Source organism: Ranitomeya imitator, chromosome 9 (assembly GCF_032444005.1).
Source record: "Ranitomeya imitator isolate aRanImi1 chromosome 9, aRanImi1.pri, whole genome shotgun sequence".
Classification (NCBI taxonomy): Eukaryota; Metazoa; Chordata; class Amphibia; order Anura; family Dendrobatidae; genus Ranitomeya; species Ranitomeya imitator.
In genome coordinates, this window is record NC_091290.1 from 158041440 (window position 1) to 158053942 (window position 12503).

Genomic DNA, 12503 nt, shown 5'->3' on the forward strand with positions numbered 1-12503 from the left:
GAGGGTCAGCCCCGTCTTCATTCTGTTTTTGGGATGTTTATTATGGCTGCTCTATAGTATCTCACCACTGAGGGGCAGCCCCGTCTTCATTCTGTTTTTGGGATGTTTATTATGGCTGCCCTATAATAACTTACCACTAAGGGGCAGCTTAGTCCCCCCTCTTTTACTGGAATGTATAATATGGCTGCTCTTATAGTATCTCACCACTGAGGGGCAGCCCAGTCCTCCCTCTGTTATTTGGATGTATATTATGGCTGCTCTGTAGTATCTCACCACTGAGGGACAGCTCAGTCTTCCTTCTGTTATTGGGATGTATAATATGGCTGCCCTATAATATCTCACCACTGAGGGTCAGCCCCGTCTTCATTCTGTTTTTGGGATGTTTATTATGGCTGCCCTATAATAACTTACCACTGAGGGGCAGCTTAGTCCCCCCTCTTTTACTGGAATGTATAATATGGCTGCTCTTATAGTATCTCACCACTGAGGGGCAGCCCAGTCCTCCCTCTGTTATTAGGATGTATAATATGGCTGCCCTATAATATCTCACCACTGAGGGGCAGCCCAGTCCTCCTTCTGTTATTGGGATGTATTATATGGCTGCTCTATAGTATCTCACCACTGAGGGGCAGCCCAGTCCTCCTTCTGTTATTGGGATGTATAATATGGCTGCCCTATAATATCTCACCACTGAGGGGCAGCCCAGTCCTCCCTCTGTTATTGCGATGTATAATATGGCTGTTCTGTAGCATCTCACCACTGAGGGGCAGCCCAGTCCTCCCTCTGTTATTGGGATGTATAATATGGATGCCATATCATATCTCACAACTGAGGGGCAGCCCAGTCCTCCCTCTGTTATTGGGATGTATAATATGGCTGCTCTATAGTATCTCACCACTGAGGGGCAGCCCAGTCCTCCTTCTGTTATTGGGATGTATAATATGGCTGCTCTATAGTATCTCACCAGTGAGGGGCAGCCCAGTCCTCCCTCTGTTATTGGGATGTATAATATGGATGCCATATCATATCTCACAACTGAGGGGCAGCCCAGTCCTCCCTCTGTTATTGGGATGTATAATATGGCTGCCCTATCATATCTCACCACTGAGGGGCAGGCCAGTCCTCCTTCTGTTATTGGGATGTATAATATCGCTGCTCTATAGTATCTCACCACTGAGGGGCAGCCCAGTCCTCCCTCTGTCATTGGGATGTATATTATGGCTACTCTATAGTATCTCACCACTGAGGGGCAGCCCAGTCCTCCTCTGTTATTGGGTTGTATAATATGGCTGCTCTATAGTATCTCACCACTGAGGGGCATCCCAGTCCTCCCTCTGTTATTGGGATGTATAATATGGATGCCCTATCATATCTCACCACTGAGGGGCAGGCCAGTCCTCCCTCTGTTATTGGGATGTATAATATGGCTGCTCTATAGTATATCACCACTGAGGGGCAGCCCAGTCCTCCCTCTGTCATTGGGATGTATATTATGGCTACTCTATAGTATATCACCACTGAGGGACAGCCCAGTCCTCCTCCTGTTAATGGGATGTATAATATGGCTGCTCTATAATATTTCACCACTGAGGGGCAGTCCAGTCCTCCCTCTGTTATTGGGATGTATAATATGGCTGCTCTATCGTACATCACCACTGAGGGGCAGCCCAGTCCTCCCTCTGTTATTGGGATGTATAATATGGCTGCCCTATAATATCTCACCACTGAGGGTCAGCCCCGTCTTCATTCTGTTTTTGGGATGTTTATTATGGCTGCTCTATAGTATCTCACCACTGAGGGGCAGCCCCGTCTTCATTCTGTTTTTGGGATGTTTATTATGGCTGCCCTATAATAACTTACCACTAAGGGGCAGCTTAGTCCCCCCTCTTTTACTGGAATGTATAATATGGCTGCTCTTATAGTATCTCACCACTGAGGGGCAGCCCAGTCCTCCCTCTGTTATTTGGATGTATATTATGGCTGCTCTGTAGTATCTCACCACTGAGGGACAGCTCAGTCTTCCTTCTGTTATTGGGATGTATAATATGGCTGCCCTATAATATCTCACCACTGAGGGTCAGCCCCGTCTTCATTCTGTTTTTGGGATGTTTATTATGGCTGCCCTATAATAACTTACCACTGAGGGGCAGCTTAGTCCCCCCTCTTTTACTGGAATGTATAATATGGCTGCTCTTATAGTATCTCACCACTGAGGGGCAGCCCAGTCCTCCCTCTGTTATTTGGATGTATATTATGGCTGCTCTGTAGTATCTCACCACTGAGGGACAGCTCAGTCCTCCTTCTGGTATTGGGATGTATATTATGGAAGCCCTATAATATCTCACCACTGAGGGGCAGCCTAGTCCTCCCTCTGTTATTGGGATTTTGTAATGTGGCTGCCCTTTAGTGTATATATATAATTAGTTCACTGGCACAGGGAGCAGCCGGATCGGCTCTTCACAGTGAAAAGGCCTCTTGAGGTAAAATACCCCCTTTGTGTGGATCTTATGAAGGATTGGGTGGAGTCTCCGCTAGTGGACCCTCCGGTGTCAAGTCTAGCATCCAAAACACTTATTTCATTGCCAGACGGGGCCTTAATTAAAAATCCCATAGACCGACTGAGAACCTTGCTCCCTCTGTTTATGAAACCTCAGGCTCCGCTGTCTCCTCATCTTTTGCCGCGGCATGGGTCGCAAAGGCAGTGGTTTTCTGGGCGGATACCCTTGCCAAATCTATTCATGACAGGGCGGTTCCATCAGAAGCAGCAGATCTCGCCAAGCAAATTTTCATGGCTGGGGACTATCTGATGCACACATCCCTATATGCAGCGAATTGCGTTGCACTTGCAGTTTTAAACGCCATTACTATCAAAATAGCTCTGTGGCTTAGAGTGGTGAGCATAATCTGCTTCTAAAAAGTCCTTAATTTCTCTGCCTTACCAGAGGGGGTGACTGGAGAAAGGTTGGACCAGCTTAGCTCTGACGCTACAGGAGGGAAAAGCAAATTTTTCCCGCAGCAAAAGGTTAGACAGCCTTTTCAGCGTCAGCAACAGTTTTGTGTCCGGTCCATTCGCAGCAACCCGTTTTGGTCTACCTCCACAGCCTTGTCAGGATCGGGGCACTCACCGCGTAGAGACAGAGGTTCCTCGGTCTCATTTAGACCCAACCAGTCTTGGAAGGGTCAGCCTAAGCAATCCAGATTTAAGGGAACCAAGTCCCATAGATTGTCCACACATTAACTCGCGGGCTTTTCCAGTCGTCACCACCAAAGTAGGCGGCCGTCTGCTTCTGTTTCGTAATGTCTGGCTTTCCGTTGTTCACGACGAATGGGTCAGAGACCTGGTGCCTTCCGGATACAAAATAGAATATTCAGTTAGTCCTCTGGCACGGTTTTTCCCCTCTCGTCTCCCAAAACCAGAGGCTCGGGCGCGAGCCCGTTACTGTGCCATCGATTCTCTGCGTCAAAATGGGGCCATTATCCCAGTTCCAGAAAATGAGAGGTTCAAGGGGTTGTATTCGAACCTTTTTGTCGTTCTAAAGAAGGATGGAGCAGTGCAGCCCATTCTGGATCTAAAACTGCTACACAAGTTTGTCAGGGTCCGACACTTCTAGATGGAATCCCTCCGTTCGGTCATTACCTCGATGGAAAAAGGGGAGTTCCTGGAATCCATCGACATCAGGGATGCTTATCTCCACATTCCAATTTTTCCACCGCATCAGAAGTTCCTGCGTTTTGCCATTCGTAGGGACCATTTCCAATTCACGGTCTTGCCCATCGACCTCGCCACCGCACCCAGTATATTTACAAAAGTTATGGCGACCGACATATCCATTCTGCACTCCCAGGGAGTGGTCGTTTTGCCATATTTGGACGACCACCTCATCAAGGGACCATCTTTCCAAGCCTACGCAAAGTGCGTGCGCATTACCTTGGATACCCTTTATCGCCTGAGCTGGCTGATAAACTTGAACAAGTCCTCTCCCATTCCAGCTCAGCGTATCTCCTTTCTAGGGATGATCCTGGATACTTCCCAGGGGTTGGTGATTCTCCCTCAAAACAAGGTCTTAGCCCTTCAACAGGGAAACCAGGTGCTTTGTCGTTCATTTCCTCATTCCATTCGCTTCGATATGAGGGTACTGGAAAAAATGGTAGCAGCAATGGAAGCTGTTCCCTTTGCACAACTACACCTCCGCCCCTTACAACAGGCGCTTCTGGAAATTTGGGACAGGGGTCCAGTGTCTCTTGACCTGCCATGTCATCTGTCTCCGCAGGCCAGGCAAGCGATCAGCTGGTGGACGGTGAAATCGTTGTTCAACCTGAGAGTCTTTTCTCCCGGTCCAATGGCTGGTGGTAACTACCGACACCAGTCTCCTCTGCTGGGGAGCGATCTTTCAACATCACACTGCTCAGGGGCGCTGGGCGAATCGGGAGTCGAGGCTCCAGATAAACGTCCTGGAGAAACGAGGGATAAGGCTCGCCCTGAGGCATTTCCATCCTCTTCTGGCGGGTCACCCCATTCGGATTCAATCAGACAATGCCACAGCGGTGACGTTTATCAGTCATCAAGGGGGTACCCGCAGCAGAGCTGCAATGCTTAGGGTTACCCATATTCTCCGTTGGGTCGATAGGAACTACTCAGTAATTTCAGCAGTGCATATGTCAGGTGTGGAAAACTGGGCGGCAGAATTTCTCAGCCGTCAGGGTCTCGCCTCAGGACAGTTGGAACCTCATCCGGAGGTTTTCCAACAGATCTGTGTTCGTTGGTGGACTCTGGATGTGGATCTGATGGCTTCCAGGTTGAACGCCAAGGTACACAACTTCATAACTCGGGATCCAAAGTCCCTCGGGGTGGATGCACTTGTCACTTTGTGGCATCAGTAACATCTTCCGTATGCATTTCCTCCACTTCCTTTACTTCCAAGGGTCATCAGGAACATCAAGACTGAGGGGGTTCCACTAATCCTAGTCGCCCCAGATTGGCCACGCCACACGTGGTAGGCTGAGTTAGTGCAGCTCGTCGCTGACGTTCCCTGTTGTCTGCCAGATCGGCCAGATCTGCACTGCCAAGGTCCGATTTGCCATCAGAACACAGGGGCCCTGCGTTTAACGGCTTGGCTGTTGAAGCCTGTGTTCTATCTCAAGTTGGGTTCTCTCAAAAAGTGGTTTCCACCATGATTAGTGCTCGGAAATTGGCATTCGTTCACATCTATCTCCGCACCTGGAAAGCCTTTTTCACATGGTGCAGAGACGGTGGACGTCGTCCTCTCATTTTCTCTGTTCATTCCATTCTGGAATTTCTCTAGACCGGCTTGGATTCAGTTTCGGCCTTATCCATTTTGTTCCAGCACAGGATTGCTTCAAATTTGCAAGTGAGGACTTTCATTCAGGGGGTGTCCCATGTGATACCTCCCTATAGAATGCCGTTAGAGGCCTAGGATCTTTACTTGGCCTTGGGTGCGTTTCAGGAGATGCCTTTCGAACCATTGCAGGACATCTCATTGACCGTTCTGTCTTGCAAAGTCACCTTTCTTGTAGCAGTAACATCTATCAGACGAGTCTCGAAGCTAGCCGCCCTGTCCTGTCAAGCGCCTTTACTAATTTTTCACCAGGACAAGGTGGTTCTCAGACCGTCTCCGTCTTTTTTGCCCAAGGTGGTTTCGTCTTTCCACCTTAACGAGGACATTGTTCTTCCCTCTTTTTGTCCAGCGCCAATACATCGGGTTGAAAGAGACCTTCACACCCTGGATGTATTGAGGGCTCTCAGGAGGTAGGTTTCGAGGACAGCACCCTTCCTTATGTCGGCGCCCTATTTGTGCTTCCTGAGAGTCACAGGATGGGTTTAGCAGCTTCGAAGGCCACAATAGCCAGATGGATTTGTTCGGCTTATTCCGGAGTCCTACCGTGTCAGAGGCAAGTCTATCCTGGCGGGGATTAAGGCACACTCGGTCGGTGGGCGCTTTTTGGGCCATTCAGCATCAGGCTTCGGCAGAACAGGTCTGCTAGGCTGCAACTTGGTCCAGCCTGCACACATTCTGGAAGCACTATAATATTCATACTCAGACTTCTGCAGATGCGGCACTTGGCAGACGTATTCTGCTAGTGGCTGTAGCGCATCTTTAGTCTGTTGGTACATGGGGTTCCATTGGTTATGTTCTTCCCCACCCAGGGGCTGCTTTGGAACTTGCCATGGTTCTTTGTCCCCCAATGAGGTGAAGGAGAAATAGGGATTTTTGTGTACTCACCGTAAAATCCTTTTCTCTGAGCCATTCATTGCGGGACACAGTACCCACCCTGTTAGCCCTTTTGGCTTGGTTTTGTTTTTTCCCTAGTTTGATGTGTTGTACTCTATGATGTTATTGATCTCCTACTGCTTTTGCACTGAACTCGTTCACTTGGGAGCCAGCATGAGGGTGTATATTGCAGGGGAGGAGCTAACTCTTTTTGTCTCAACATAGTGGAGGCCTACTCGCCACAGCAGCATAACACAAATGGTTCTGTGTCCCCCAATGAGTGACTCGGAGAAAAGGATTTCACGGTGAGTACTCTATACACCCTGAAGATTTGGGGTTGATGGCCCCAAACCGGGCTAAGCGGGACCCCCCCCAAATTAACCCTACTTAAACATTACGGTGCAAAGATAAAATCACCTTGGGCAAAAAAGTCGGAGACGATCTAAGAACTATTTTGTCCTGGTGAAAATTTAGTAAGGACGCTCGACAGGACAGGGCGGCTAGCTTCGAGATTAGTCTGATAGATGTCACTGCTACAAGAAAGGCGACTTTCCAAGACAGAATGGTCAACGAGATGTCCTGCAATAGTTCGAAAGGTGTCTCCTGAAGAGCTCCCAAGACCAACTTAAGATCCCAGGCCTCTAACGGCATTCTATAGGGGGGTATCACATGGGAGAGCCCCTGAAAGTCCTTACTTACAAATTTGAAGCAATTCTGAGCTGGAACAAAACTGATAAGGCCGAAATCTGGCCTTTAAGGGTACGGATTTCCAAACCTGAATCCAAGCTGGTCTGGAGAAATTCCAGAATGGAGGGAACAGAGAAGAGGAGAGGAGTATGTCCACGGTCCCTGCACCATGTGAAAAAGGTTTTCCAGGTGCGGTGATAGATGCGAGCAGATGCCGGGTTCCAAGCACTAATCATGGTGAAAACCACTTGTTGAGAGAACCCAGATTGAGTTAGAACCCAGGCTTCAACAGCCAAGCTGTTAAACACAGGGCCCCTGAGTTCTGGTGGCAAATCAGACCTTGGCAGTGCAGACCTGGCCGATCTGGCAGATACCAGGGAACGTCGGCGACGAGCTGCACTAACGCTGCATGCCACGCGTGGCATGGCCAATCTCGGGCGACTAGGATTAGTGGAACCCCCTCAGTTTTGATCTTCCTGATGACCCCGGAAGTAAAGGAAGCAGAGGAAACGCGTACGGAAGATGGAACTGATTCCACAGAGTGACAAGTGCATCCACCCCGATGGCCTTTGGATCTCGAGACCGAGCTATGAAGTTGTGTACCTTGGCGTTCGACCTGGAAGCCGTCAGATCCACATTTGAACTCCCCCAATGAACACAACTGTTGTAAGACCTCCAGATGAAATTCCCACTCTTTTGAGGCGAGACCCTAACGGCTGAGAAGATCTGCCGCCCAGTTTACCACACCTGGGATATGCACTGCTAAATTTACCGAGTGGTTCCTCTCGGCCCAATGGAGAATGTGGATAACTTTGTGTATTCCCGCCCTCCTGCGGGTACCCCCTTGATGACTGATGTATGCCACTGCTGTGGCATTGTCTGGTTGAATCCAAATGGGGTAACCCAGCAGAAGAGGCTGTAAACGCCTCAAGGCTAGCCTGAAAGCTCAGATCTCCAGGACGTTTATCGGAAGCCTCGTCTCCCGATTCGCTTAGCGCCCCTGAGCAGAGGAGTCTGGCGTCTGTAGTTACCACTAGCCATTGGACCAAGAGAAAAGACTTTCCCTGGTTTAGCGACGTTTTCACAGTCCATCAGCTGATCGCTTGCCTGACCTGCGAAGACAGATGACATGGCCGGTCGAGAGACAACGGACTCCTTTCCCAATTTTCCAGAAGCACCTGTTGCAAGAGGCGGAGGTGTAGTTGAGCGAAGTGAACAGCTTCTAGTGCTGCTACCATTTTTCCCAGCACCCTCATGATGAAGCAAATGGAATGAGGGATGGACGACAAAGCGCCCGGGTTCCCTGTTGAAGGGCTAAGATCTTGTTTCGAGGGAGAATCACCAACCCCTGGGAAGTATCCAGGATCTTCCCTAGAAAGGAGATCTGCTGAGCTGGAATGGGAGAGGACTTGTTCAAGTTTATCAGCCAGCCCAGGCAAGAGAGTATCCAAAGTAATGTACATGCACTTGTGCACGCAGGCTTGGAAAGACAGTCCCTTGATGAGACTGTCATCCATGACCCCGTCTTGACGCAGAGAATCGATGGCACAGTAAAGAGCTCATGCTCAAGCCTCTGATTTTGGCAGATGAGAGGGGAAAAACCGTGCCAGAAGACGAACGGAAAATTATTATTTTTAAATGAGACCCGGGAACCTCTGACTCTACGTGGCGAGCGCCCCGATCTTTACGAGGCTGTGGAGGTAGACCAAAACGGGTTGCTGCGAAAGGACCAGAAACGAAACTGTTGCTGATGCTGAAGAGGCCGTCTAACCTTTTCCTGCTAGAGAAATTTTACTTTTCCCTTCCGTGGCGTCGGATATAAGCTAGTCCAGCTTTTCTCCCAACAGTCTGGTAATGCAGATAGATTAGGGTCTTTTTAGAAGCGGACTTTATAGAAGTGTCTAAGCCGCATCGCTTTTCTGATGGCAATAGCGTTTGAAGCTGCAAGTGCAGCGCGATTTGCTGCATCTAGGGATGCGTGCATCAGACTGTCCCTGGCCATGGCAATTTGCTTGGTGAGATCCGCTGCCTCTGGTGGAAGCGCCCTGTCCTGAATAGATTTGGCAAGGGTATCTGTCCAGAAAACCATTGCCTTTGCGACCCATGCTGCAGCAGAAGATGGGGAGAGAGCGGAGCCTGAGGCTTCATAAACAGAGGGAGCAAGGTTATCTATCTGTCGGTCTGTGGGTTTTTTAATGGAAGCCCCGTTGTTGCAGGCTAAGGTTATGTGCACACGTTGCGGTTTTAGATGCGATAAACAGAATTGCATCAAATTCGCAGTGTAGTGCACAAGCAATGTTAATCATTGTGACATTGACATTTGGTGTGGAATAAAAGCACGGAAATGCAACTTTTTTTTCCGCAGCATGTCAATTCTTTTTGCGGATCTCAGGTATTATATAGGGCTATAAACAAATTACACAGGCACTTCTCACCAAGGGAGAATAATATAGAAAATACCCAGAAGCAGCTGGTGATCTTAACAGGCTCGGTGTATACTTGTTGATTGCATACTGCCAAGCTATGTAAATATACAATAATCACGGCGCTAAACTGAGGTTTAAAGAGGTAAAATGAGAGCAGAAAAGATATAGGGGAGCAGCTGCCTTACCCCACACAATTATCAATAACATTATTGTACTTATTTTTGATAGTAACTGTGCTAACGAGATTAGTAAAATATGGGCACTGGTGGTCGACTGGCAAATAGCGCTGCTAAAGTGCTGCAATAAAATGAGATAATATTATTGACTACTGGGTAACATACATGAGTATCATTGAATGTAGCTAAATTGTACTTACTACTACCAGCATTGGTGATACAGCTTGTATGCAGAAGCCCCGTACTGAGTAGGGCATAGTGATCAGCTGGTAGGTGAAGTTATGTTCAGATTGTAGTTTGCCCACAATGCCAAGAATTCCAAGAATATTGCTCAGGGTTAGGGTTCTTGGGATGTATAACATGGCTGCTCTATAGTACCTCACCACTGAGGGGCAGCCCAGTCCTCCTTCTGGTATTGGGATGTATATTATGGAAACCCTATAATATCTCACCACTGAGGGGCAGCCCAGTCCTCCTTCTGGTATTGGGATGTATATTATGGAAACCCTATAATATCTCACCACTGAGGGGCAGCCCAGTCCTCCCTCTGTTATTGGGATGTATAATATGGCTGCTCTATAGTATCTCACCACTGAGGGGCAGCCCAGTCCTCCCTCTGTTATTAGGATGTATAATATGGCTGCCCTATAATATCTCACCACTGAGGGGCAGCCCAGTCCTCCTTCTGTTATTGGGATGTATTATATGGCTGCTCTATAGTATCTCACCACTGAGGGGTAGCCCAGTCCTCCTTCTGTTATTGGGATGTATAATATGGCTGCCCTATAATATCTCACCACTGCGGGGCAGCCCAGTCCTCCCTCTGTTATTGCGATGTATAATATGGCTGTTCTGTAGCATCTCACCACTGAGGGGCAGCCCAGTCCTCCTTCTGTTATTGGGATGTATAATATGGCTGCTCTATAGTATCTCACCAGTGAGGGGCAGCCCAGTCCTCCCTCTGTTATTGGGATGTATAATATGGCTGCCCTATAATATCTCACCACTGAGGGGCAGCCCAGTCCTCCCTCTGTTATTGGGATGTATAATATGGATGCCATATCATATCTCACAACTGAGGGGCAGCCCAGTCCTCCCTCTGTTATTGGGATGTATAATATGGCTGCCCTATCATATCTCACCACTGAGGGGCAGGCCAGTCCTCCTTCTGTTATTGGGATGTATAATATCGCTGCTCTATAGTATCTCACCACTGAGGGGCAGCCCAGTCCTCCCTCTGTCATTGGGATGTATATTATGGCTACTCTATAGTATCTCACCACTGAGGGGCAGCCCAGTCCTCCTCTGTTATTGGGTTGTATAATATGGCTGCTCTATAGTATCTCACCACTGAGGGGCAGCCCAGTCCTCTCTCTGTTATTGGGATGTATAATATGGATGCCCTATCATATCTCACCACTGAGGGGCAGGCCAGTCCTCCCTCTGTTATTGGGATGTATAATATGGCTGCCCTATAGTATCTCACCACTGAGGGGCAGCCCAGTCCTCCCTCTGTTATTGGGATGTATAATATGGCTGCCCTATAATATCTCACCACTGAGGGGCAGCCCAGTCCTCCCTCTGTTATTGGGATGTATAATATGGCTGCTCTATAGTATCTCACCAGTAAGGGGCAGCCCAGTCCTCCCTCTGTTATTGGGATGTATAATATGGCTACTCTATAGTATCTCACCACTGAGGGGCAGCCCAGTCCTCCCTCTGTTATTGGGATGTATAATATGGCTGCCCTATAATATCTCACCACTGAGGGGCAGCCCAGTCCTCCCTCTGTTATTGGGATGTATAATATGACTGCTCTATAGTATCTCACCACTGAGGGGCAGCCCAGTCCTCCCTCTGTTATTGGGATGTATAATATGGCTGCCCTATAATAGCTCACCACTGAGGGGCAACCCAGTCCTCCCTCTGTTATTGGGATGTATAATATGGCTGCTCTATAGTATCTCACCACTGAGGGGCAGCCCAGTCCTCCCTCTGTTATTAGGATGTATAATATGGCTGCCCTATAATATCTCACCACTGAGGGGCAGCCCAGTCCTCCTTCTGTTATTGGGATGTATTATATGGCTGCTCTATAGTATCTCACCACTGAGGGGCAGCCCAGTCCTCCTTCTGTTATTGGGATGTATAATATGGCTGCCCTATAATATCTCACCACTGAGGGGCAGCCCAGTCCTCCCTCTGTTATTGCGATGTATAATATGGCTGTTCTGTAGCATCTCACCACTGAGGGGCAGCCCAGTCCTCCTTCTGTTATTGGGATGTATAATATGGCTGCTCTATAGTATCTCACCAGTGAGGGGCAGCCCAGTCCTCCCTCTGTTATTGGGATGTATAATATGGCTGCCCTATAATATCTCACCACTGAGGGGCAGCCCAGTCCTCCCTCTGTTATTGGGATGTATAATATGGATGCCATATCATATCTCACAACTGAGGGGCAGCCCAGTCCTCCCTCTGTTATTGGGATGTATAATATGGCTGCCCTATAATATCTCACCACTGAGATGCAGCCCAGTCCTCTCTCTGTTATTGGGATGTATATTATGGCTGCCCTATAGTATCTCACCACTGAGGAGCAGCGCAGTCCTCCTTCTGTTATTGGGATGTATAATATGGCTGCTCTATAATATTTCACCACTGAGGGTCAGCCCAGTCCTCCCTCTGTTATTGGGATGTATAATATGGCTGCTCTATAGTATCTCACCACTGAGGGGCAGCCCAGTCCTCCCTCTGTTATTGGGATGTATATTATGGCTGCTCTATAATATTTCACCACTGAGGGGCAGCCCAGTCCTCCCTCTGTTATTGGGATGTATAATATGGCTGCTCTATAGTATATCACCACTGAGGGGCAGCCCAGTCCTCCCTCTGTCATTGGGATGTATATTATGGCTGCTCTATAGTATCTCACCACTGAGGGGCAGCCCAGTCCTCCTTCTGTTAATGGGATGTATAATATG